The 21,212-nt window shown below is 42.6% G+C and overlaps 1 protein-coding gene across 2 annotated transcripts in view; it reads right to left on the bottom strand.

Annotated features, from left to right (window-relative positions):
• Positions 1–2,033: 2,033 nt before the first annotated feature.
• LOC109492447 overlaps positions 2,034–21,212 on the bottom strand; it is a 56,037-nt gene continuing 36,858 nt past the window's right edge. For both annotated transcript variants that reach the window (XM_045039967.1, XR_006586933.1), the window contains exons 4-6: positions 19,882–19,925; positions 15,755–15,847; positions 2,034–3,572 (exon numbers count right to left, since the gene is read on the bottom strand). The gene's annotated coding sequence lies outside the window, so the exon portion shown is untranslated. The remainder of the gene's footprint in view (positions 3,573–15,754; positions 15,848–19,881; positions 19,926–21,212) is intronic.

Below are 21,212 nucleotides of genomic sequence, written 5' to 3'. Positions count from 1 at the left end.
AAATCTAACAGAACACCTAAAGGAAATACAGGAAGAATATCAAAGACAGAGTAAACCAGCAGAAAAAGAAATAAAGATCAGAGCAGAAATAAACAATACAAACAATAAACAATATAGAATGTAAAAAATGTAGAGATCACTGAACACGAGTGGTTTTTTGAAAAAAACCAAACATTGACAAACCTCTAGCAAGGCTTCCCAAAAAGAAAAGGGAGATGACCCAGGTAGATAAAATTATGAATGAAAATGGAATTATTAGAACCAACCCCTCAGAGATACAAGCAATTAGGGAATACTATGAATAGTTATAAGCAACAAACTGGACAACCCAGAAGAAATGGACAAATTCCTAAACACCCACACACTTTCAAAACTCAGAAAGAAATAGAAAAGAACAGACCCATAACCAGCAAAGAAACTGAATCAGTCTTCCCAAAAAATAAGAGTCCAGGACCAGATGGCTTCCCAGGGGAATTCTACCAGATGTTGAAAACAGAGATAATACCTATCCTTCTCAAGCTATTCGAAAAAATAGAAAGGGAAGGAAATCTTCCAGACTCATTCTATGAAGCCAGTATTACTTTGACAAAGACCAAATAAAAAAGAGAACTACAGGCCAATATCCCTGATGACTATGGATACAAAAAAACTCAATAAGATACTAGCAAATCGAATGTAACAGAATATACAAAGAATGATTCACCATGATCAAGTGGGATTCATTCCTGGGATGCAGGTCGTGTTCAACATTCAAAAATCAAAGTAATACATCACATTAATGAAAGAAAAAATAAGAACCATATGATCCTTTCAATCGATGCAGAAAAAGCATTTGACAAAATTCAGCATCCTTTCTTAATAAAAATCCTCCAGAAATTCGGGATAGAAAAAACATACTTAAAAATCATAAAAGCCATTTATGAAAAGCCCACAGTTAACATCATCCTCAAGGGGAAAAACAGAGCTTTTTCCCTGAGATCAAGAATACAACAGGGATGTCCATGACAGGGATTCCGTTGTTGTTTAACATAGTTTTGGAAGTCTTAGCAACATCATTCAGACAACAAAAGGAAATCAAAGGCATCAAAATTGGCAAAGATGAAGTCAAGCTTTCACTTTTTGCAGATGGCATGATATTATACATTGAAATTCCAATAGACTCTAACAAAATTATACTAGAACGATAAGTGAATTCAGCCAAGTTGCAGTATACAAAATCAATGTACAGAAAGCAGTTTTATTCCTAAACACTAATAATGAAGCAACAAAAGAAAAAAAAACTGATCCTATTCACAATTGCACCAAGAAGCATAAAATACCTAGGGATAAATCTACCAAAGATGTAAAAGTTCTGTATGCTGAAAACTACAGAAAGCTTATTAAGGAAATTGAAGAAGATACAAAGAAAATGAAAAACATGCCATGCTTATGGGTCGGAAGAATAAATATTGTCAAAATGTCAATACTACCCAAAGCTATCTACACATTCAATGCAATCCCAATCAAAATTGCACCAGCATTCTTCTCGAAGTTAGAACAAGCATTTCTAAAATTCATATTGAACCAATAAAGCCCCGAAAGCCAAAATTTTGAAGAGCAAAGCAGGAGGCATCACAATCCCAGACTTTAGCCTCTACTACAAAACTGTAATCATCAAGACAGCCTAGTATTGCCAAAAATGAGACACATACACCAAAGGAATAAAAGTGAAACCCCAGAACTAGACCCACAAAACTATGGCTACCTCATCTTTAACAAAGGAGTAAGGAATATCCAAGGAAAAAGACAGTCTAACAAATGTCGCTGGCAGAACTGGGCAGTAACATGCAGAAGGTAGAAAATAGACCACTTTCTCAAAATAGTCACAAAAATAATTTCAAAATGGAAAAAAGATCTGATTGTGAGACAGGAAACCATGGAAACCTTAGAGGAGAAAACAGGAAAAGACCCTTATGACTTCAGCTGCAACAATTTCTTACTTGACACATCCCCAAAGGCAAGGGAATTAAAACCAAAAGTGAACTATTGGGACCTCATGAAGATAAAAAGCTTCACAGCAAATAAAAGGAACCAACGGAATTGGAAAAGATATTTGCAAATGATATATCGGACAAAGGGCTAGTATCCAAAACCTAATACGAGCTCACCAAATTTCGCTCCGAGAAGCAAATAATCCCGTGTAGAATTGGGCACAAAACATGAATAGACATTTCTCTAACGAAGAAATCTTGATGGTCAGCAGGCACATGAAAAGATGCTTAACGTCGCTCCTCATCAGGGAAATACAAAGAAAAACGACACTCAGATATCACCTCCGCCAGTCATTGTGGCAAAAATGAACAGTTCAGGAGAATGTAGATGCTGGCGAGGATGTGGTGAAACAGGAGCCCTCCTGCACCGTTGGTGGGAATGCAAACTGCTGCAACAGCTCTGGAAAACAGTGCCGAGTTTCCTCAAAAAATTAAAAATAGATCTTAACTATGACACAACAGTAGCACTGCTAGGAATTTACCCAAGGGATACAGGAGTACTGATGCATAGGGGCCCCTATACCCCAATATTAATAGCACCAATGTCAACAATAACCAAATTGTGGAAAGAGCCTGAATGTCCATCAACGGATCAATGGATGAAGAAACTGTGGTTTATATACACAATGGAGTACTACGTGCCAATGAGAATAAAATATGGACAATTGTAGCAATGTGGATTGAACTGGAGAGTGTTATGGTAAGTGAAAGACAGATACGATATGTGTTCACTCAAGTGAATCTGGAGAAACTTAAAAGGAACCCATGAAAAAGGCGTAGGAAAAAAAAGAAGTTAGTGTGGGAGAGAGCCAAAGCATGAGACTCTTAAAAACTGAGAAAAAGCTGAGGGCAGATAGGGGTGGGAGGGAGGGGAGGGTAGTCAATGGGTATTCAGGAGGGCATGTGTTGGGTTGAACACTGGGTGTTGTATGGAACCAAATTTGACAATAAATTTCCTATTAAAAGGAAAACAGAATATGCTTTTCTTATTTCTGGGAAATATTCCATGCTTTCATTAATTTTTTGTAAGCTCTATATCTTACGTGGGGTTCAAACTCGTGACCCTGATATCCAGTCCAAAACTCCAGATTGAGCCCGCCAAGCACCCCTGTCCTATCCAAGGCTGACATCTTCAGATTTAAGTCGTTGACTTAACTCTAAAAAGCAGTGAGTCTTTGTTGCAGTCACCTGCAAACCACACATCAGACAAAACGGGAGGTGAAAAAAATGGGGATGATGCCTGCATTTTGAAAAGCATTCCAATCTCAAAGTAATACCAAAGAGAGATGTCACTTTGTTAACGGATTTTGGTTTGCCGATGTTACCGGTGATAATCGAGATAGAAGAACGAACAGCCATGAAAATGACATTCCCATCAGGGGACCCAGGAGGAAAGGTGGGCCCCACATTGCAGAGGGCGGCCACCATCTGGGCCCGCTTGTCTTCCACCTCGCACAGCGTCTTAGCCTTCCTCAGGGTCTGCTGCATCTTCTGCTCCACCACCTCCAGGCTCTCTTGCAACTGGCGATTTTGATCTGCAGTCTAGGAAATGAAGGCAAAGCATCAAAGTATAGCAAGTTTTCTCTCTTCCATTTTGAACAAAGTGAAACCAAATCTAAATGCAAAAATCTATTGTAAGTTCTGACTGAAGCCAACGTTTTTGGTAAGTGTTTCAGAGTCAATATTTCCCTTCTACAAGGAGTCACCCATTGCCTTGGTCCTCATTTCACTGGGCAAAACATGTCTTGCCAAAGCATTTGCTGTGCTTCAGTATCTTCAAAGAATCTTTCAAAAGACAAAAAATTCCCACATATTAAAGAAAACCCATCTTCTGGAGGAGCTTTCTCGTTCTTCCTGACAAGTTAAGGAGAGAAGGGTTCAGTCTTACATAAGTATAAACTGTTGTTTTAGGGCTCGCTACATAGGGCATTCTGAGGTGGCACATCGGCGAGCACAGAGCTTCGGAGAGCATGCCTGATGCTTGTGGAGTTATTTTTGTAAGTGTATGGTTATTCTACAAAAACACTTTCACTCTTAAAAATAATTCAACCTGGAAAAAAACGAGATTTTTTAATAGACTTTTAAGGACTCTGAGGTGGCTCTGTCAGTTAAGCGTTCACCTTCGGCTTAGGTTATAATCTCATAGCTCAAGGGTTCAAGCCCCGCCTCGGGCTCTGTGTTGACAGCTCAGAACATGGAGCCCGTTTTGGATTCAGTGTCTCCCTCCCTCCCTCTCTGGCCACCCCTGATCTTGCCCTCGTTCGGTCGCTCCCTCTCTCAAAAATAAATAAGTATTAAAAATATCTAAGTCCTTTTAGAAATTATGTAGAAGGAGAGGTTCCTGAAAGGTTAACACATAATCCCACAAAATTCTTCTGTTTGGGTTTAGCTTTGTGTGCATATATTCACCGGATATCCTGCCTTAAAACCCTCAAATAAATAAATTACATGCTGTACACATTGTTTTTCACGATCTGCCTTTTACAGTCATGATTTGGAACATCTTACATGCTCTCAAACAGCATTCCTGAATGTCATTTTAATGGCAGTACCCACAGTACCCACACGATGCCATTTGCAGTCAAGAGAAAGGCAAACAAATGTGGAGACGCAGGATTAAGTACTAACCGCATAACACAAGCTGTAGCAGACGCCTTCCTTTGGGGGAAGTGTGCACCACCTCTTGTTGCTATTGAGGTCCCCTCAAGTGTTGCACGAATGTGCTAATCAGCTCTTGGTAAGCCCTTCATTTCTCCAGTAAATCAAGCACCAAAGGAAACATGACTCTCACGGTTCCTGCGTAATTGTCACAGTGTTAAGCATAATACCATCACCCATGGATTAAACCCTGGGACCCGTCTGTGTCTGTAGGGTACTGGACGTGCTCCCGCGATGCAAAGAAGAGTCATGTTATAAGAAAAGGCTGAATGGCGTGACACGTACTGAGGCCAACAGCTGCAGCTGCCAGCCGGCCAGCGTGAAGACCATGGGGGCACATAAAAGGGAAATTCTCAAAGCTCTCGCTGCGGCTATCCCAGCACATGAAAAACCTGGTGATTTTTGTGAGATATCTTTTTGTCTCGTGTTGAAGATGTGGCATCTCTATGGATGTACTAATGTTATGAGACGGACACACGTGCAGTCTCGTCTCAAACGGAAAGACAAGTCTTGACATCACAATTTAAGGCAGAATAGAGGGAAGGATCAAAAACTGGAACATTTCAACGCAGGCACAGTATAGATTGGTGTTTTTGAAAGGGGTTTGGCTTTTAGAATGGTCAAGACTATAGGAGAAGCAGCTTCTACCACGAAGAGGAAGCACACGGTTTCCCAGACGCCCCAGAGAATATTGCAGAGAAGGAACGACCATCCACCGCATGTCAACCACTCCAACACAAAAAGTGAAAACCCAAGAAAATCAGGTGAGGAGACCATGGCTGCCTGCACAGGTTTTTCATGCAGAAGGAGGTGCCCTGTCGGGGGGAAAATGCCACAAACGACATTTATTCACCAGAAAGACAAGTGAGAGCCAAGATGTTGGGTAGGAAGGGGTGAAGCAGCTACCGACTGAGCGGATACAGGCGGGGGTGTGAGCAGGGCGGCTGGCCCTGTGTAGGAAGCTCACCCCAGTGTCCTGAAAGCAAAAAGTCCCAGTGGCCAGTGGTCTGCTGCACAACCAGAGCCCTTGCCCCGGACCAGTTCCATCCCGGCTCTGTCCCTCAACTCAGGAAGTACGCTGAAAGCAAGGGACTGTCCTCTAATGTTCCTCTGACATTAGACAATGTCCTGGCCACCCAGAACCCCACGGGTCACAAACGTGTCTTGCCGGCTCACTCGCTCTGGATGGCAGCAAGTCTAAGTCAGGATGTGGAGCAGGGGCCAGGAGGACCTGTGAAGCTCATGACAAATGCCATTTACAAGAAGGACGGTCAATGCTACCAAAGAGAAAAACCTCAGAGGAAAAATATGAAAGTCAGGAAGATTCCAAGGGATATTTTCATAAACTCCGTCAAAGCCACCAAAATAAATCCCTGCGAGAGAAGACTATCCAAATGATGTGGTCACAAGACGTACGTCACAGCCAATCAGGAAACTCATGAATGTGACTCTGAATGTGGTAAAAAAAAAAAAAAAAAACAAGAAAAAGATTTGGGGGATGCAGAGATTCAAAATGTGTATCCTAAAGGTCAAGAGTGCAGAGAAAAACCCAGAGGAGGTCACAGAAGACAGCACAGAGAGGAGATCTGGTGAAAAAGCCAAAGTGCGAGGGAAGGTGAATGGAAGTGGCATCGCTGCCAGCGGCCTTCTGCCACCAGGAGTGATCCGGCAGAATCTCGTCTACTGTCCCATATTGACCATTCCATGACAAGGGCGCTGGGACTAAAGCCAGCCAGCCGTCTATGAAGACATTGGCCAGAAAGGCCCTTTTGAAAAGTGGCAAAGACATTGCCCGTATCCACCACATACAGCCAGGCCCTGAGACCCAAAATTGCCCCATTCAGTGGGTCCCCCCACCCACCCCATGCAGGTCTGCACATCAGGACATTTGTGAGACCCACCCTCACTTTCCAGACAGCAAATCCTCACAAAGGAGCTCAGTGAATCTCTTCACCTGCCATACACACGTCTGTGCGTGAAAATCGAAGGAGCATGCAGCCAGGCCACCCGAGACGCATGTGTGTCACTACCACCTACGGGTTCATCAGGAGGAACATCATGTGTGACTTTTGTGCACTTGGACAACCTACCCACACACGGATATAGGGGACATAAGATCTGATATAAAACGAATAATGTGTTTTCCATAACTAGTCTTTCAAAAAATGACATTACCTTGTAACATGCTTGTCTCCGTCCCTGCCTGGAGAAAATGCCTCTCAGCCTATCACAGGCGTTTTTTGTGTTGCAACGGTGTGTTCAGACTGTATTAGGAATATGGCTGTAAAACTGCAGGCTAGAAAAGCTTTATAACCATTCATTCACCCCTGTATCTCCTAGGCCATGAAGAAGCAAATGTACTGATTACATTAAGCAATCATGAAGCAACACTCTTCAATGTTAATGCATGAATTGTTACACATGTAACAATGTAAATACACAGGAATCTTTCCAATAGCTCCATTTCTGACTAGTTCTGGAGATACACTTAAAAACAGCTTAGTGTGTAACCTAAGTCAACAGTGAGGCGCAACCTGATAGATAATTTATCCTAGAAACAAAACGGAGAATAAATTTAGGTATGAATACAGCACAGAGCTGTGAACTTGTTTTCTATGTAACTGTTTCCATAGCTTCCTCTCCTCGGAGAATATGGTATATATGACATAAAACATACAAGTGCTAATGGATTTCTTGTGTTTCTACTAAGGTTTCCGGACAACAGGAGAGTTTAACACTTAAGATTTCTGGTGAGGAAAAGTTATACATGGATTTTCAATTTGGGGCAGGATTTAATACCGAGAACCAAGTTTTTCTAGGATCAGCTGTAGTCATCCGTGAGGAAGAATGGAGAAAGCACTACGATTGTCAACAGAAAAGAGTAAAATAGAACGAATTTTGCTATTTTAATTTTTTAAATGTTATTCTTTATTTCTTAGAGACAGAGACAAAGAGCAGCAAGGGAGGGGTGGAGTGAGAAGGAGACAAGAATTCAAAGCAAACTCCAGGCTCTGGGCTGTTAGCACAGAGCCAGACTCGGGGGTTACCTCGCCAACACAAAGTTCATGACCCGAGCTGAAGTTGGCCGTTTAACCTACTGAGCCACCCAGGAACAGAATAGGAGCACTTTGGAGGTTCCTTGTACACAAGGCAAACGTGTTTCCCCCAAAGAGTTAATTGCTAAGTTGCTTAGCAAAAGCCAGCACAAAGGGCCAACAGGCAGGACACAGTTTCAGAAAGCCGTCTTCTCAGAGATCGTGGACTATTGTACACGGATGGGGCAGGATGCCGGCATCTCTCCACAGCAGCAGGCGATCCCAGCACAGCCAAGCTGCTGAGAGGCGGTTGGGGCAGTTTCAGGGAAGACTGCAGGACTCGGTCCTCCACGAGTCCACCCAAGTGAAGACAGGGTACAGATCTCCAGGGACCTCACACATGGCCTCTGAGACATGCAAGCTCCACGACACAGTACCCAGGGACAAGCAGGGAGAAGGAAGAGCAGGAAAAAGGCAAATCCTTCTCCCTGGTTCTGACCACCAGACCAGGTAGCAAGATGTTACGTTCACAGGAGGAGGCAGAGATGTTTGCAGATTTTTGGCCCATGTGGAACTCAAAGAGCCGACAACCCACCCAGATGGAGCTTCACTATGAGGCGCTCGGAAAGGTGTCCAAGAGACAGAGGGGTGGATGAAGGAGACTTCAGGGAAGCCAAACCACCCAAGAAGAATCGCCTCCCTGATTCTGAATGACAGACTCATGTGAAAAAATAAGCCATCCTGCAGCCGCACTATGCACACTTTCCCCCGATTCCACCAAACCACACACTTCCATGCCCTTCTATTGCTCTGCATAAAACCACATACGTCTTTGGATGAAGTACCTGCAGCACATTCTCAGTTCAGCACCTAGAACAGTGCCTGTCATGCACTCAATAAACAGGTGAATACTTTAGTGTACGCCTTGTACTCACCCAGGTAACTATTACACAAACTTCTTTTCAATATTACGTAGTTCTGTGTAGTGTATAAAGACACAAACTGTCCTGTACTTTATGTGATGGGTGATGTGAGGCGGTTGTACCCATTGCCTAAAGCACGAATCTTATAGCTCAATCCACACAAAAGGAGTCACTCTACCCAATGGCGTCTACCCTGCTTCCAGTCGTGTCACCTCCCAACCCACTATCCACACAGTAACAGCACCAGCTTTTTAAAAATTTAACATCACGTCAGTCCTTTCCCCTGAGGACACAATGACCCAAGGCCCTTCTCTGAATACCAAATTCCTTACGGGGAAGTTTCTGCCCAACACCAACTGCCTGGTGCCTCACTTGGCTCCACTTCCGCCTCTATAGCTTAAAACAAAGGCACGTGTCTCCTTGATTCTGGCCTTTGGCCCCAGAGTGAGACTGCTTGGAGAGTGTTCTGTTAGACTCAGCTCCTGATGGACCTCTCCGGAAAAGTCCTTTCCTGAACCGCAGTGCGCAAGTAAGCAATTCCTCCTAACTGCATCATTCTTTCAGATAAACTCAGATGTGCCTCTACCTCCGTCTCCGAGGAACACAGATGCCAGATCCCAGCTACCACAATGGTGCTGAGTCACAAACGCGCTCAACAAGGGTGTCTGGTTGTGTCTGTGCAAATGATGCAGGTGCACCAACCCAGAAACCCTTGTTGTCGGGGTTGCACTGTACAGTTGAGGGGCAAAGCGCCCCGAGCCTGCTTCAGTTTCTGGGTCTCTCTTCCTCTGCCCTTCTGTCCATACGTTTCTCTCTCAAAAGTAAATAAACATTACAAAAAAAATTTTTAAAAAGCCAAAACTGATCACTCACAGAATAAGTGTCACGCCATCCACCTCCTTGGCCTGCTTTGCCACATCCAGCCCGTCATTGCAATGTTTGCCCTGGGCAAGCACCTGAAAGGGGAGGAGGGCAGCGGCGGTGGGGTGGGAAGGGGGCCTGAGACAAAACATCACCACTCAATGGACGCTGGCTGAGCGTGGGCAAAATGGATGGCCAGTTTAGAACGACGGGTACTAGGCAAGGACTAGTGGGTTTCGTTTTCTCCTGTAACAAATGCTGTTGACCGAAGGTATATTATGACTTCTTTTTCTTCTCCGCCTGCTCTTATATGTGTGAGTAGTCTGTTAGTCAACCTATCATGAACTAGGAAAGATGATTTCAATTTTAGACATGTTTGAAGCCATCACGGAGTCACTGAGGCAATCACAACTGGAAAGACTGAGACCCCAACAAAAGGGAAGCCCACTGAGCCAACTCTAATGGTCCTCTCTCTCCTTCAAGGAATTTGAAGATTCTGAATTTCTTCAGGATTTGAAGCAATATACCAATGAGCAGGAGAGGAAATAAAACAGACAGCCGAGCAGAAAGTCACTGATAACCAGCACTGTACAGCACAGGGAGGCACAGAAAATGAGCCAAGCACTTGGCAAACATTGCCTGAGAAGCTGAGCCTCCCATAATCTCGTGCTGCGGAGAAAATACCGGGGCTTTTGGACCAAGCTTCAAAGAGGGGTCCTGGAAGACACTCCAGCCCTCGAGATGGACATCCTGGAAGACTACACGGGGGTGGTGAACATTGTGAGTCCCGCTCACACTGAACCTTACAAAGACTGGGGCCCAGTGACAAGTCACTCAGGCCTGACTGGGCTCAATAACCATCACAGTGTGTGGGGGATGAAAGGCTGAAGAAAAGCAAGCACACAAAGAGCCTCTATGCTTCTCCATAATGTCCAAGAAAAAATTTAAAAAAGAAATTAAGAAAAGAAAAAGAATGAATGAAAAGAAATTTTAAAAAGAAACAAAAGAAAGAAAAGAAGAAAGAAAAGGGATGCCTGGGTGGCTCAGTCGGTAAATTATCCCACTTTGATTCAGGTCATGAATCAGGTTTTAAGGTTTGAGTCCCGTGTCGGGCTCTGTGCTGACATTGAAAAGCATGGAGCCTGCTTTGGATTCTGTGTCTCCCCCTCCCATGTTCAAGATTTGTCTCCATCTCTCTCGCAAAATAAATAATATTTAAAAAAAATATTTTAATAAAAAAGAAAAAAAAGTCACGAGGATAGCTCAGGTTACTCGTTTAGGTGACCAAAAGTTTGTTTCGACTCAGGTTTGTGAGTGTGAACCCTGTGTTGGTCTCTCTACTGATAGAATGGAGCCTCTCAAGAGTCTCTACGCCCCGCCCCCCGTCTTCTACCCCAACGCGTACTCTCAATCGCTTTCTGAAAATAAATAAACTTTTAAAAAAGACATGTTTTACATCACATAGACCAAAAGAAGAAAGAACAGAAAGAGACCAAGGGGAGACACACCGACTGGAATATGGGATACAAAGGTCAATTGTCCAACAAGCATACTTGACAAATGGGAAATTTTCAGAGAATCAAAACAGATTCTAAACCTAAAAATTATCAGAGATAAAATTAAGAACTCTGGGGGCCTGGATGGCTCATTTGGTTAAGCATCTGACTTCAGTTCAGGTCGTGATCTCGTGATTCGGGAGTTTGAGCCCCGCGTTGGGCTCTGTGCTGAGTGCTCAAAGCCTAGACAGAACGTCTGTTCTTCCCTTGCTCACATTCTGTCTCTCCAAATAGGCACAGGTGAAGAGAGCCACAGTGAACTGGAAGATAAGTAGGTAAAAATTTATCTGGACTATACACAGAGAAAAAATCAATAGAGAAACCCAAAAGACACACAAAGTATGGTTAAAAGGTCCAATGGGAAGCTTCAAAGTAGAGAAAACACAGAATTGGGGTTACCAGATCCCTACAAAAAGAAGAATCAAAACTTTCCAAAACTGATAAAAGAACCATGAAAATGACTCCACAAAGAATGCTTGAGGCAAAAAGATGTTAACAATCATGAGAGGGAAAAGATACCGTCTTTCATGGGACAAGACTACCAGCTCACGTTTCCAGAAAGCAAATGAAACCAGATGATTCTAATCTAGAAAATGTTGAATGAAAAACTTCTTCAAAGTGAAGGTAATGTAAAGATGTTTTCCAGGAAAAACAAAAGCAAAATGAGAAAAAACAAACATAAAAAACTAAGATTAGGAATCTACACACACGAACTAAAAGCAATATTAAAACACGTGGTTAAAGACAAAAAACCTAGACTCTGACAGATATAGGAAAAATCAAGGCTTGCAGAACAACGTCCCAACAGAAAGGCTATGAGAACAAATCTTAACAATCAAAGGCACAAAACAATGACAACTACATCAAAATCCATCTAAAACTTTAAAATTTTACCGCAAAAAAATGAAGGGGAGTTCACTGTGGTTAGTGTCAAAGGAAACAGCAGGGGCGCCTGGTTAACTCGTTCAGTTGAATGTCCGACTTTGGCTCTGGTCACGATCTCACGGTTTGTGAGTTGGAACCCCGTGTCAGGCTCTGTGCTGATGACTCAGAGCCTGGAGACTGCTTCAGATTCTCTGTCTCCATTTTCTCTAGCCCGCCCCCAATTTTATTATGTCTCTCTCAAAAAACAAATAAATATTAAAACAAAGAAAAGAAAAATGAGAGGGCAGTGTCAGGGAAGCAGTACAAGTCCTGAATCAGGCAGGAGTCAGTTTAAAATGCACCTGGCTCTAGAAATAGATATATTCCAATTACCTACCAGATACGTGTACAATTCAAAAATCCCTCATATTTCTAACGGAAGGTTAGAGGCCAAAAGAACAAAGAACAGGTGGGACAAAGAAGAAACTAGTAATATGGTACGAGTAAACAAATATATCAGTCATTACACGTACTCAAATACTCCAAGCAAAAGATTGACTATCAAATTCATTAAAAGGAAACTAAACATACACTGGTCAAAAATGTACACCTTAAAACGTATGATCACTGACAGGTGGAAGTAAAAGATCGCCTGGCAAATCCTACCAAACAGAAAACTTATGTGGCCACTGAGACCCTCCAATAAAATAACCTCTATAGCAAAAAGCTCTACTAGAGACAATGAGGAACACTTTGCGATGAAAATTCCATCTTCCAAGAAAACAAGACTAATATCTTGCTATAACTAATAATGCAATCTCAAACTACAGAAAAATTGACAAACATAGAAAAGGAAAAAGAGCCACATCCATAAGCACGATGGGAGACTTGAAATATCTCTCAGTGTCGGACAGAACTGACAACAGAAAAATCAAGAGAGTGGGACAGGGCTGTCAAAAATGGGGTCACGTACTTTATTATAAGTACTTGAAATGAGGCTCCTCCAAACTGCGATGTATGGAAAGTATAAAATGCACACCACATTTTAAAGAAAACATGATAAAAGAGAACACAAATTCTTTCATTGGTTTTTTTCTCACAGTGGTTAAACACTGTGATATGAATGTTAGTAATATTAAACTCCTTCTCGTCTATTACTTGATTTAAAGTGGTTACTAAAATCTGAATTCTGTCATTATCAAACTTCATCTAACCTATAAATATAGAAATACTGCATATCTTACCAATACATATTTTTTTTCACGTCACCAAAGAACAGTTCATGAAAACTCATATATGCTAAGGCATTAGGAAAGTCATCTCATCTCAAAGGACTGAAATACTGCAGGGAATATATAGGGCTTGTATTCAATGAAGAGTTCATTTTCCCCAAAATTCATCACTCCCAAAGTGATGGGATGAAGACAGGGAGACTTCCAGTGATGACCAGTCATGGGCGGCTGAGAGAGCACCGTCACCCTTGCCACCACATGAGGACAGGGAGAAGCAGGCTGTCGATGAACCAGGAAGCTCTCACCTGACCCTGAATCTGTAGATGCCTTAATCTTGAGAACTTCCCAGTCTCCTCAACTATAGGAAAGAAGCTTCTGTTGCTTATTAGGCAGGCAGTCTATGGTATTTTGTTACAACCACCCCAAAACACTGAGACAGATAACTTCATGGAATTAAGCTAGAAATCCGCACAAAGAGAACGAGAAAATCCCCGAAACATCAAGATGTGTTATGCTCCTAAACATTGTGATGAATTAACAAAAAGATGCCACAGTGAAAGTTAGAAAATAGTTTCACATAAAAGATAATAAACATTTGGCTTATCAAAACTTGTGAGATCAGTAAACTTGTGCTTAAGGAAAATTCATAGCTTTAGAATACATATATCATAGGAATAACTCAGTCCCTCGGCAACCAACTATTGATTTTGGCTCAGGGCATGATCCCATGGTCACAAGTTCGAGCCCCGAGCAAGGTTCTGCACGGAGTGACGAGCCTCTTGAGACTCTCTCTCTGTCTCTCTCTCTCTCTTTCCCTCTGCCCCTCTGCCCTGCTCATGCTCTCATTCTAAAATGAATCAACACACCATTAAGCAAATACAATACACATACTGGAAAAGAACAAAGGCTAAAAATCAAATGAAGGATTTCGTTCTAGAACTACCAGAAAGGACAGCAATCACCACGTAGATGGAACAATAAAAGGCAGAAATCAATGCAACAGAAAAAAATAGTAGATGGCAATCAAAAAAGCCAAAGTTGGTTGTCTGAGAAAGGGACAAAGCACGATTTACCACTATCAAGGATTACTAAAGTAAATATCACACCAGATGTTGCAGATAGGAAGGATATTATAAACCAGTTTGCACTTATTTCTTGGTAAGTTTGGGAGGTCTGAGCAAATTCTTCGAAAGCAAAATGCCTTATCTAGACAAAAGAAGATATGGGAAATCAGAAAAATCTTGTTTCCACTTAAAAAAGCAATCTGCAATGAAATCTCTTCTCTCAAGGAAAACATATCACCAGCAGGTTTGCCTATCACTTTTTCCCAAAAGTAAAGAACACAAAAAAATCTGGGAAAGCACGAGAGTTTCTACCTGCGTTGTTTTCGGAAGCAAGCACGACCTTAACCCCAAACCCCAGGAAAGACAACACAACTGGGTGCAAGTGAACACCCACTACTCTAATACAGATGCAAGAATCCGAAGCACGATAATTACAAATGGAATCAAGTGAAAAGAGAATACATAGAATCTTAGAAAATTAAAAATAAAGGAGAATTTTCAAATTTTGATACAACACTCTACCAGTAATGCCACAGGTGTCATATGTAGTGTTAAAATACTGAAATCTTTGGGGTTTTTGAGTGGCCTATAGTTGGTCAAGCTTCCGACTCTTGATTCAGCTCATGCCATGATCTCACGGTTAATGGGTTGGAGCCCTGCATCAGATTCTCAGGTGACAGTGCGGACACTTCTTGGGAATCCTGTTTCCCCCTCTCACCTTCCTTCCCATGCATGTGCTCTAAATAAATAAAGTTTAGACAATATATACAAAATAATGAAAACCTTCTCTCTAATACCTGGAAGGAGACAAGGAAACTTACTCTCACCACTTCCATTCAACACTGTACTGGAGGCCCTAGCCAGTTCAAGGCAAGAAAAATGAAAATGGTCATACTACTGGAAAGAAACAAAAGAAACTTACAAAAGGCAACATTGGGAGAATGAAAGGCAGACATACACAAGAATATGAAAAATGCTGCCATTCACAGATATATTCCACACTCATAGAAAGACCTCTTTTGAATCAAAAAAACACAAATCACACAGAACAATCACAAAGTGGCTTGCAAAAGGCAAATATTTGACAAAAGAAACATGCAAGTGGACTAGAAGCACTCAAGGGCGGGTCCCACTGGAGCAGCACGAATACTCCACACCTCCCAACACCTGAGCCCCAGCAAACAGCAAACACAAGAGAAGCCGCAATACCAGGCATGAGCACCGGGGAGCTCCCGCACTCTGTTGCTGGTGGGGAAAAGACACGTGCCACCATTCATGCCCTGCTCCTCCAAGGCAACCCAATACGATGCATGTGGATCTGCAGGCAGCCTCTGCACAAACCGGAGCACCCACAGGAGAAAGAATAAACAGTGCTGTCCTCACACACTGGGCTTTCGACACCACGGGAGGACCAGCAGAGCCACGCAAGGAAAGCAGGTGCATTGCGCACACACAGCGCTCAAGAGTTGGCTCAACATGAAGCGAAGAACAAGCCAAAGCCATCACTGGTGAAAGTCAAGACCGTGGTTACCTTTGGGGGACGTTCGGTGGGAGTCAGTAGGAGGTAGGAAGCACGGTAAGGTTCCATTTCTTCATCCAGGTGGTGGTTCCAAGAATGTGTTCGCTGAGTGAAAAATATGGAAGACCAGCTGAAAGTAGTGGCCTAGGACGTTCCAAACGTCCACCGCATGCCACACAAAAATGCAGCTCTGTGCGGGCAGCTAACCCCCAAGAGAAGCAAGGAAGCCCCACGCATCTGAGTGCGGAATCAGGAAAGAGCATCCAGACACCCCAGGAGCTACCGCCACACCCTCCTCGCCTCCAGCTGTTCATCTGGGGGAGTCCACATCACCTTCCTAAACATAATTGGCCACAAGACACTGAATGCAGAAGCAGCTGGAAGATCTTGCACTAAGCCAATGTTAATGCCATGCTTCTACGAAGTGTTGTTCCAAAAATGTACGTATTTATTCCATGAAAGGTATGACTACGTTAATATGTACTAATTTATTGTCTTTAAGTGAATTCATCACATCTGAAATGTTTGGAGTTGGTTTGGTGTCCTTAATGTTTATTTTTGAGAGAGACACAGGGCACGTGAAGGGGAGGGGCAGAGGGAGAGGGACACAGAGAATCTGAGACAAGTCCAGGCTGGCAGCTGGCAGCACAAAGCCCCACATGGGGCTCTAAACCATCAACTCTGAGATCACCACCTGAGCCAGAGTCGGACCCTTAAAATAGAGAGCCACCCAAGCGTCTGCTTCAATTCTTGGTTTAACCTCACCACAATAGAGATCCAGAGACACAATCCTCACTCAAGAAGGCTCTCTGGGGCCCTCAATAATCCCCTGATTTTCTGGCATTGGCTTTTGTTGCCCTGTCCTTTGAAGCCAGTAGTGACACCTAGTTACCCGATTATGGCTTGTGGCCATAATAAACCCTCAGGTATTTGAAGAGTCGCTCTGCTGTACTAGTGTTTTAGTGGGCCGTGTCTGGCATGTGGCACCTCCTGAAGAATATTGCCAATGCTCTGCGTGATGAAGGCATCTGTAGCCGCCTGTGGTTGGTGTTCTGTTGTCGAACTGAAGAATCGGGGTGATGGTGGGGGTGGTCCAGAGCCCAAGACCAAGAAAGATTTCCTGAAGACATCTTTCACACAAAGAAGGTGATTTTATTAAACGATGGGGACAGAACCCACATGCAAGAAGAACTGCACTGGGGTCCTGAAGGATAACATTATTACACACCATCAGGTTAGCAGGGCATCAGGGATAGGGTAAGTCTCTAAACAGTGTTGGAAGCAAGTTTTCAGCAGCTTGAGGGGATAGGTGTGGCTAGGGAAATGCCACTTAATAAAACCCAAGTCATGAGATGCATTGAATGTATATCGGGGGTGCTTAAGCTTGGAGTAAGACTGCCAGCTTATATCTTGGGGCATTTGAATTAAAAGAAGTTGACTTGCAGGGCCCTCGTTGTTGGGATAATGTTACACTAAGGTTGTCTTTTGACCCTAGCAAAGTGTCATCACCATCATTGAGCAGCTGAGCTTCTAGAAGGAGGTCACTCTGCCCGTTTCAGGGACTTGTCAGTGGGCTATAGGCAGTAAAGGAATTTCATTTTCATTTGCTGTATCACACATTACCATGGCAAGTGCTTAAGCCCCTTTTCTCTCTACTTGGGTTGTCAAGAGTGTCCAAGGAAAACAGTAATATCCCCCCCGGGGGGGGGGGGGAAGAGGGGCTAAGTTTTGCTTCATCCCTCAGTCTGCCTTATGCTCCCTCATCATATCCTCACTGAATAACGTCAACCTTGAAACCTTGAAGATGGATGAAGGTAGAAGGTTTCATCTTCTGTAGCTTCGTTTTGCTGAGTAGAGGCGTAAAGTCGTCCTAACCTATATGGGTCCTTATTGGTTTCTTAAGCAACATATAAAAGAGTTACAAAAGGCAGCGGCAGCTGAATCCAAGGTGGGCCTTCTTGAGTAAAGTCTCATCGTTTGGCAAGTAATTGTAGTGATGGGGTCGGCACCAGGCAGATAGGCATGGGAGAACCCTGCAAAGCGTAGTTAGAAAAACAAGAGAGAAACCCAAAGTCCTTTGGTCGTTGACAAACATGCTCAAGTCCAGGATTGTAGCCAGTCACTATAGGAAAGAGAGGCATTGTTTAAATCACAAATTTAAGTATGCATGTCAGTCAGAAATCCAGAATTATCTCGGTGGTAATCTAGAATGTATACACAGCATTTTGTCAGAGCAGATTCCAAACCCCGTGTCTACCAGTGCTGCCAGTGAGGTTTTTAGATGTGAGGTTTGAAGCATCCTCAGATGGAAGTGGGAACAGGCAGCAGGAATCCAATTGGTCTTTCCAGTTGGGAACTCGAATGTCTGCAGTGATCCTTTGAATGGCCCATCGTAAGAAGGACCTGTTAGTATGAATTGAGAAAGGAAAGTGAACAAGAAAGTTGCGACCATCCTAAGAGAGGTTTGAGATCTCGTACAGGTTCCTCGGAATAAGAAGGCACATTCCTTTGCCCACTGACTTCCTGTAAAGTGGGTAGAGGTTTTGTTTCGATACGGGAGCCCATGAAGATTGCCCCTCTAAATGACTGCAGTAGGAAGACATAATATGATGTAGTAAGGGCTTTTTATTTCAGAGTTAAATCCCCTGTTGCATGAGACTTTCCATCCTTTGAATAACCAGGTCTTGGGGGTTTATATGGGGTGAGTTTGGGTAACTGTCAGATCAGGTGGAGGGAGGACATGGTTTGCATACTTAGAGATTTACAAATTAACTCAGCTACCAGTGAATACTAGAGCACTGTCCATTGATAGGTATACAGTGAGAAAGAACTTTGCATACAGTTTTTGAGGAAACCCATCCCATTTTCAAGCTGTTTAAAGATTATACCCACGGTGGGTCTTATTATGCCCACAGAACAAGGTTGTCCATGCCTGTGGTATTGTGACAGGATCTCTCAAGGTTACTTCACGTCTAGTTTAGGCAAACATTTAAGGACACCTAGGATTTAACATCTGTAAATGCCCAATGCTGAAATGTAGAATTTCTTTCTAAAAACCCTCATTGCCCAAGATAGCCAAATCCAGACTAATTCATTTGCAAAACAACACCACTCTTGAAAAACTTTGCCTCATTTATTTCCCTAAGCTCTGCAAGAAGAGTCATTGATCCTAAGGATCTTTGAAAGTGTATTTTGCTTGAATCCCTTCTAAGGAAACTCCAAACTGAATTTTTGTAGCCGATCCAGGCCAGAAAGATTTCAAATTCCTGTATTTCTCCTAAAAGTGATTTTATTGTGAGTTTCCTACAAGATGAAAAAGTTTTGTGAGAGAAGAGCAATACCAAGTGTTAAAGTCTCAGAAATGGACAGTGTTAAAGATCTGATGAGACTTCAGGATGACGCAAATGACAAGGGCATTCGGTTCTTTCTGTGGCACATAACACTGAATATCAAGAGAATATCAAGAGAGGACCTTAGAGCAGAACAAATTAACTTGAGCATTGCATGTCTTTGAGCAATTACAGCATTTACCCAAGCAACAGAACCTAAGGTTTACCATTGACAACGCTTCTCCAAGCAACTTAGCATACATGCCACATAAAAAGGCCTAATTGGTCAAAAAGACTTCATTTACAATTGAATTCTTGGGAAAGTTTGTTCAAGCCTTAGAAAGTGATAGAGCACATTCTAGATAGAATTACAGATCATTACCAATGTGAAACTTTAAATTGGGGCACTGGGGTGGCTCTGTTGGTTAAACCTCTGCAACTCGGGGCATAATCTCGTGATTTGTGAATTCCAGCCTCGCGTCTCACTCTGTGCTGACAGCTTGGAGGCTGGAGCCTGCTTCAGATTCTGTGTCTCATCTACCCCTACCCTGCTCATGTTCTGTCTCTCTGTCTTTCAAAAATAAATGATAAAAAATAAAATTTTAAGTTGATATTTAACCGAGATGGCAAGACGAGATTCCAAAGGCAAATATGAAACACTTTATAGTTGTTAGCAAAACTTAACTCCTTTACCATTGAGAAGTTTTCACTTTAAGTCATCAGACTTGATAAAGAACATATCTAAAGCTTTGGTTTTCCTGGCATAAAAAAAAGAGAAAGAAAAAAACAACAAAACAAAACTTTGCTTACATTTTCTTATGAAGAGCAGATCAACAATCCAAGAAAACTTTGTCCTTCCAAAATAGAAGAAAACAGGATTTTAAACTTATATCAGTGTAGTCATAAAATCCATAAACGGCTTAGTCCATCTTTACCACCCATAAAATTCCTTTCCAAAGATTGCCCTTCATGAACCTGCTACAACTTTCCTTTGCCTTCAGGTTTTGTCCCGTCATTTCTCTCCAAACAACCTTTTTGAGTTAACACAAATTTACTTTTACCCTCAACAAAAAATGTATTGCCATTCTTTGTATCTTTCTTACATACCTCCTATTTTCCAACATACAAAGCTTCTTTCCTTATTTCCATCAGTCTTAAGTACACTTAGCAGAATTTGAACTTTTAGAACATTAGTCTCCAATGAAAACTTAGCAGTTGAGAACTGTTTGCACCAGAATTCTTTAGATGGCTAAATCATGAGTCAGTTAAGCACAAAGCATGTTTTCAAATAGGCCCAAATAGCCTTAGTTCCTATGCATTAAGGAGTTCCTCTGCATAAGTTCCTGTGCATTAAAAGCACAGGGGCGACTGGGTGACTCAGTCGTTAAGTGTCCGACTGCGGCTCGGGTCACGATCTAGCCGTTCATGGGTTCAAGCCCCACGTCGGGCTTTGTGTTGACTGCTCAGAGCCTGGATACTGCTTTGGTTTTGTGTCTCCCGCTCACTCTGCCCCTCCCCCACTCACACTCTCTCTGTCTCTCTGTCTCTCTCTCTCTTCAAAAGTGATAAACATAAAAAGTAGAAAAGAAAGAAGTTAAAAGACCACCTGTATGTCCAATAATGAAAGCTTTCCCTTGCATTCTTTTTGGAAAGAACCTAGATGTCCCATGAACATCTTGTCATTCACCGTGTAAACTTAAAAGCATAAGTCTAAAGTCTCAGGTTTCCAAAGATTTTGAAAGCTATCTTCAGAATTACCCAAGTAATTAACCATTTAAGACAGTTGAAATTAACCATTATTTCAAGTCCTCATTTGGTAACAAATTGCAATCGAGATCCATTGAGCATATTTCACCTTTCATAAAGGTTGATAGAATAAAATTTCACACTGAACGCTGATAACTCTAAAGACAGGTCTATCTTAATGAAACCAACAAACTTCATTTGGCTGAAACACGGAATTGGTTCACCTACACCCACAAAAAAGACCTACACTCATTTTTTCCACCGTTATCAGTTTTAACCAGAGATGCCAGTGGGCTCCAATAACCTGAAGTGTGTGGTGCAAGGGGATGCTCTTTTTCCCTTGACAGCGTGGGAAGAGGGGCCGATGGTGCCTGAGGCACTGAGGGTATTAAGGG

Source organism: Felis catus, chromosome D2 (genome assembly GCF_018350175.1).
Source record: "Felis catus isolate Fca126 chromosome D2, F.catus_Fca126_mat1.0, whole genome shotgun sequence".
Classification (NCBI taxonomy): Eukaryota; Metazoa; Chordata; class Mammalia; order Carnivora; family Felidae; genus Felis; species Felis catus.
The sequence above is the reverse complement of the archived record's forward strand: the minus strand, read 5'-3'. Positions and strand labels throughout refer to the sequence as shown.